Source organism: Populus euphratica, unplaced genomic scaffold (genome assembly GCF_000495115.2).
Source record: "Populus euphratica unplaced genomic scaffold, PopEup_1.0 scaffold3379.1, whole genome shotgun sequence".
NCBI classification, from domain to species: Eukaryota; Viridiplantae; Streptophyta; class Magnoliopsida; order Malpighiales; family Salicaceae; genus Populus; species Populus euphratica.
In genome coordinates, this window is record NW_011503186.1 from 6,022 (window position 1) to 12,551 (window position 6,530).

Genomic DNA, 6,530 nt, shown 5'->3' on the forward strand with positions numbered 1-6,530 from the left:
GCAATTTATTCCCAAGCTTCTTAGTGTTTTTTACATGATATTATGTTAGCAATTTATTCGAACACACATTTCATTAAAAAAATAAGAAATAAATAAAAGAAAGCCCTTCTTCATCTGAATCTTTAGTCTTAGCTATTTATTTAAAGGATTTTTAGTCTTAGCTATTTATTTAAGCACAGGTTCAGGAATTGTGTTTTTTAGAAATTTATTTTTTATTAAAAAAATTATATATATATTTTAGATTAATTTAATGGGTTGATAATAAAAAAAATAAAAAATATTATTTTAATATAAAAAATATTTTAAAAAATAATAGCAGTATTAATCGCTTATGCACCGCGAGTAGCTGACTGAAGGAAAAGGAAAGAAATTAAAGCGATTGCTTGGAAAATATGTTTTTGTCTGGTAGCTTCACTGTTAATGTCAAAAGTTAACCACTTCTGAAAATTTGAAAGAGGAGTTGACACGTTTCTTTCCATGGATATGAACCAGAGAGGGAGGAAAACCCACCACCACAATTTCATCTTAGAGAGGGAGGGAGAAATGGAGGGAGAGAGAGGAACAGTGTATGTTACAGGGGGCACCGGGTACTTGGCCTCGTGGTTGATCATGAAGCTCCTGGAGCAAGGCTACTCTGTTAACACCACCGTCAGACCTCACCCTGGTAAGTTTTCTATTTTTTAACAGAAAAGTTAAAAGGCAGACACCCCGTGCTGGGCTGTCATGTCTGGGTGTCGGTGCTGGGCTGTCAGAGGTGTTTTTATTAATGTATATAATTTTTTATTTTATTTTATTATATATAAACAATAATTTATGAACTTCTGATTCATCTAAATATAATAAATATACTTATTTAGAAATAGATTTTGGTTTAAATCAAAAGCTTTTTACAAATTTAGATTAAAATTTTGTTTTAATAAAAAATAAAAAATTTAAACTTATGAATTCTGACTTATATTTTTTTCTTTAAAAAAGTTGATTTAAGTTATTTTTATTAAATATGTTCCGTAACCTAAAATCATTTTAACTTATTTTTTTCCTAAGTTATTTATAAAAAACTTTTAAATTATTATTTAAAGTAAATAAATACTTTTCATAGATCATACTAAACATACCTTGAACTGCCCAGCCTTTTGGCTCTAGAAACTACAGCTAAATTTTTTTTTATTTTTTTTGTAATAAAATATGTTGTGCATTACAAGAAAATTAAAAAAAATACAAATAAACATACTAATAAAATATTTCAGTTGGAATATTGCGGTGAATATTTCCAGTTGAATATATTCTTGTTGCATCCATCAATAAATACTAATCAAAATATTTTTTTAGTATATATTAAAAAAATTATAATGAAAATTAAATGAATGAAAAAAATACCAATAAATATGATAATGTATTATTTTCACATACAAAATTATGATTTAAATTCATGTGCAAATATGTTTGTAAAAAATAAAAAAACTTATGCCTCTACTAATAAAAAATCAAGAAAATATATTTTACACTCGAAAGCTTATTTTTAACTCAATTTTTACCTTAAAACACCTTATAGAAACCCTAAAATATTAATAAACCTATTTATGGTATAAATAACCTAGAAATTGATTAAAAAGCCCAAAATCAATCACGAACTAAAAATACTCTCCAACCCCATATCTACCTTCTTAAGCAAGGTTTAGGCCAAATAATATTTAATTAATTGTTTTTTCATTTATTAGAATTCAAACTTTTTTTATTTATTAGAATTCATTGGCATTAATATCAATTTTTTTTATGGTTGAAATTAAAAGCAATAATAATTTTCTCTCCCCCTCATCAATGATCTGATGATTTTTTTTTTAAATCAAGAGGCTGAAAGGTAAATAAAATAAAATTTTAAATTAAAAGTGATTTTTTTAAAACCAAAGGAATTGTAGTTGTATGAATAGAAAAGTGGGAGGATCAAAATGTCCCTTTTTATGTCAAATTTAAAATTGCCATCTAATTTTTTTATACTTTTCAATTTGATCCTTCAAATCTAAATCTTGTCATTCGTCAACAACTTTTAAACAATTAGTCATCGATTTGGCCACAAAGATTTAATAGTAGACGCAAAAAAAATGGGATGATTAAAAAAAATTTATTGAAAACCCTAATAACTTGTTAGCGAAACCCATGTCTCTCTATTTTTTTTAATAATAATTGTTGTTTATAAAAATATATTGTTACTGACAAGCTGTTCAATGTCTACCTGTCAATGTACTAAAATACGCCTATTAATTTAATCCATTGAGGAGGCCTCACACGTTTTGGTGTGGCATCCGATGGCTTTGGAAAATTGGGTTCCACTTTCACAAATAAGGTGTGTCCTGGCAAGAATTAAATAAAAAGAAAAATTAAAAGCGGCCTTTGCCACGTTTTTTAAACATGCCAATAAGAGAAACATATTGCTTTTAAAAGGTGAGTGATCCTCCTTTGCCGACACATAGAAAGGAAGAGATTAACAAATGGAAGAAGGAAAAGGCTTGGTCTGTGTAACTGGTGGGACTGGTTTTGTTGCTTCATGGCTGATAATGAGGCTTCTTGAACATGGTTACACTGTCAGAACCACAATTAGATCTAGCCCAGGTGAGCATACGTTTTCCCCTTTGATCTTGAAAATTCTTGTATTTGCCCTTCCTAAATTAGTATGGCTACATATAGCCAAAGTACGTAATTGTAACTCAACTAATATTTCTTTCTTTTATTCTTAATTAGGAGCTCTCAGATTAAAAAATATCTTTCGAATAAAATAAAGTGTGCCTGTAGACATCTATTCATAATTAATTTGTTGAATGCTGCAAAACATTAGCTCGCGCTGGGCAGTATGCGTGCGTGTTAAACCAGAACCCTTTTTTGACCTTCTCTTTGCCCTTCATGACTTTTCGGCATTGGATTTGTTCTATCTATCCGAAGAGAACATGACCCTGATAATCTCTTTTTGTACTATATGCATGGCCAGGAATTAGCAAAGACATAAGCTACCTCACAAACCTACCAAGAGCGGCAGAGAAACTCCAAATCTTCAACGCAGATCTTGACGATCCGGACAGTTTCAATGAGGCCATTGAAGGATGCATGGGAGTCTTTCATCTCGCGTTCCCCCTTGACTTTGCTGATAGAGAACCAGAAGAAGTAATCACCAAAAGAGCTGTTGATGGCACTCTAGGGGTTTTGAGAGCATGTGTAAATGCAAAGAAAGTGAAGAGAGTTGTCTGTGCTTCTAGTCAAGCCGCAGTTATATATAGTGGTGATGGTGATGAGAAGGTGGTGGATGAGAGTTCGTGGACCAACATAGATTATTATAGAAGCCTAAATCGTTTTGGCACTTCCTACTTGGTTGCTAATTAAGAATAAGACTGAAAGGGCAGCTCTTGATTTTGCTGAGCAATATGGATTGGATCTTGTGTTCTTGATTCCTCCACTAATCGTCGGTCCTTTCATATGCCCTCGCATCCCTGAATCGGTCCGATGGTCACTATCTTTGATTTTTGGTGAGCTAATTTGTTTTGGTTTAACTTTAATGCGGACTTAGAACTTGAATTTTATCTTATGGCATATGTTAAAATCTTTTTACTTCTTAATATTTCCATGTAGTGTTATTAAATTCCGGTGATATGGAAAATTAATTTATAACTTATAATTTTAGAATTTAACATGATTTTGATTTTAAATTAAACTAGGTATAATATTTTTTTATAAAAAAAACAATATAGAATCCACATCATTTTAAACTGACTTGGGTTCATTCTTTGAATCCACAACAAAGGTTATAAACATTTGTTTGTGTGCGCAGGTGAGAAACAATTGTATCATCTCCTTATCAAGCTAAATGTGGTTCACACGGATGATGTAGCCAGGGCATATATATTCCTGCTTGAATTCCCTCATGCAACAGGAAGGTATATTTGTTCATGGGAAGAAATATCCATCAATGAGATGTCTGAATTTCTTTCCGCTAGATACCCAGAATTTCAGATTCCCACGAAAGAGTGAGTTGCATATCTTGAGCCTATATTTCTTTCCTAGTATTAATTGTTCGGCGAAATTCATCGATTAGTAACTTTTATTAGATTTTATGTTAGTTAATTTGACACAAAATCTAAAGAAAACATGATCAATTGGATGGAATTAGACGAAGTGGAAGAATGAGGTAGAATTTGAGCAAATTGACAACACAGGTGAATATTCGCACAAATTAACATGTGGGTGTGTAAAAAAAGAATTTTCAATTGTTGAAAAATAAAATTCCATCTATTTTTTGCGTATGTTTCCAAACTTATGTATTTGTCCGTAGTTCCTTGAAGGACATTACAGGTTTCAAAATGCGTGGCCTCTCACCCAAGAAGCTCTTGGATTGTGGATTCAAATTTGAGCACGGTCTTGAAGACATGTTTGATGGGGCAATTCAATCATGCAAGGAGAAGGGATTTCTTTAGATTCGTTCTCGCACCCACGCATTACATCTTATGTTATAATATATTTTATATTTTCATTATTTCGCAACGCATGTGAAATATGATTAAAGATTCCTTCCTTGTAATTATCTGCCATTGTTATCACTGTTCGGTAGTTTCACTGTCAATGTCGAAAGGTAACCACTTCTGAAGATAAGAAAGAGGTGTTGACACGTTTCTTTCCATGAGTATGAACCAGAGAGGGAGGAAGACCCACCAACACCATTTCATCTTAGAGAGGGAGAGAGAAATGGAGGGAGAGAGAGGAACAGTGTGTGTTACAGGGGGCACTGGGTACTTGGCCTCGTGGTTGATCATGAAGCTCCTGGAGCAAGGCTACTCTGTTAACACCACCGTCAGACCTCACCCTGGTAAGTTTTCTATTTTTTAACAGGAAAGTTAAAAGGCAGACACCCGGTGCTGGGCTGTCATGTCCAGGGTGTTCCTGTCAAACTCGCGTGCTTGGTTAAAGATTCAATCAAGCGGGTCTGTAGAACTGCGCACTTGACATCTATGGACCTGCTTGCTGGATCTGCAGATCCGCTAGCTAGTTCTGCAAAATCACGTGTCTGGATCTGCAGACCTGCTTTATTGAATCTAGAGTTATTAGTAATGTATTTGTATTCAGATTTGAGATTAATGGATTTTGTATCAGGGTTTAATTTTTTTTAGGTTTGGTATCAGAATTCAAAATAAATAAATTCTGCGTTAATACTCAATTCTTTTAAATTTTATAATTAAATCTAATTTTTTTTAGATCCGACATCAAAATTAAAGATAATGGATTCTGTATCATCATTCAATTTTCTTAGATGTGATAGGAGAACTCAAGGTTAATGAATTCTGCATTAATATTCAATGCTCATGAATTCAATATCAAGATCCAAGATTAATGTGTTTTACAAAGGACCCAATTCTTTTAGGTTTTATGTAGAGTTTGAATTTTTGTGGATACAAAATATTATTATAATTAAAAATATTAATATAAAAACATTATTATTTGTATTATAATAATAATAATAATTATTAAAAAAAGTATTATTTTTATTACAAATATTATTATTTTTATTATAATTAATATTATTAATAATTTTTTAAAAAATATTATTAATATTAAAAAACAACTCTAGATTTGAATTGAAGGATTAAATTAAAAATTATTGTTGTTGTTGTTGTTATTACTATTAAAAAAAATCATAATTTTTTTAAATATTAAAAAAATAAAAATTTATACAAATATTATAAATATTATTGTTGGGCCTGGTATCTAGCCAGATTTTGAGATTTTTATATCTTATATTTTTTTAATATTTTTTATAAAAATAAAATGATAACCTTCAACACAACATGGACCACCTTATATCAGTATTGAAGGAATAGTATAATCACAAATCTAATTGAAAAAATAATAAAATTATAAATAATATATTAAATATTAAAACTTATAATCATTATCTATCATTTTTATAATTACAAAAAATAAATAAAAATTATCATTATCACAATAAAGCTAGAAAATAATATTTATTTGTTTTTTAAATTTAAAATTCAAAATTATTTAAAAAAAAATAATATTTTGTAAATAAATCGCATATACTATATGCTGACTCTCAATCAATACATTATCTGTAATTTTATAGACTATATTATTATTTTTAATTAATGTGCTATATATATATATATATATATACATACCCTGCCATTTGTGCGATGCATCTTCATTTCGAGAGAGAGAGAGGGGAGAGAGATGGAAGGAGATAAAGGTAAAGTGTAACTGGTGGTACTGGGTTCTTAGCATCTTGGTTGATCATGAGGCTCCTTGAACATGGCTACTCTGTTCACACCACCATTAGACCTGACCCGGGTGAGCTTTTGTTCCTCTTCTCATTGTCAACACAGCTTCGATAAGGAGCAGGACATTACCAATTTTAGAAACTACTTACATGAACAGATACATTAAATTCATCGTTCATATATAAACAAATTCATTTCTACATCGTTACAAAACTTTGGCTTTCTATCCCCCCCACCCCTCCTCTTCCTTTAGAATGAATG

General features: G+C 30.6%; 1 long non-coding RNA gene and 1 pseudogene across 1 annotated transcript; one reads left to right on the forward strand and one right to left on the reverse strand.

The window, feature by feature from the left end:
- Window positions 1–429: 429 nt before the first annotated feature.
- On the reverse strand, window positions 430–5,117 carry LOC105119685 (uncharacterized). The gene is made up of 2 exons (XR_841167.1): window positions 4,697–5,117; window positions 430–524 (listed from the first exon to the last, which is right to left on the reverse strand). It is a non-coding gene; the product is annotated as an uncharacterized LOC105119685 (long non-coding RNA).
- LOC105119684 (vestitone reductase-like) lies at window positions 2,440–4,846 on the forward strand (annotated as a pseudogene).
- Window positions 5,118–6,530: the final 1,413 nt, after the last annotated feature.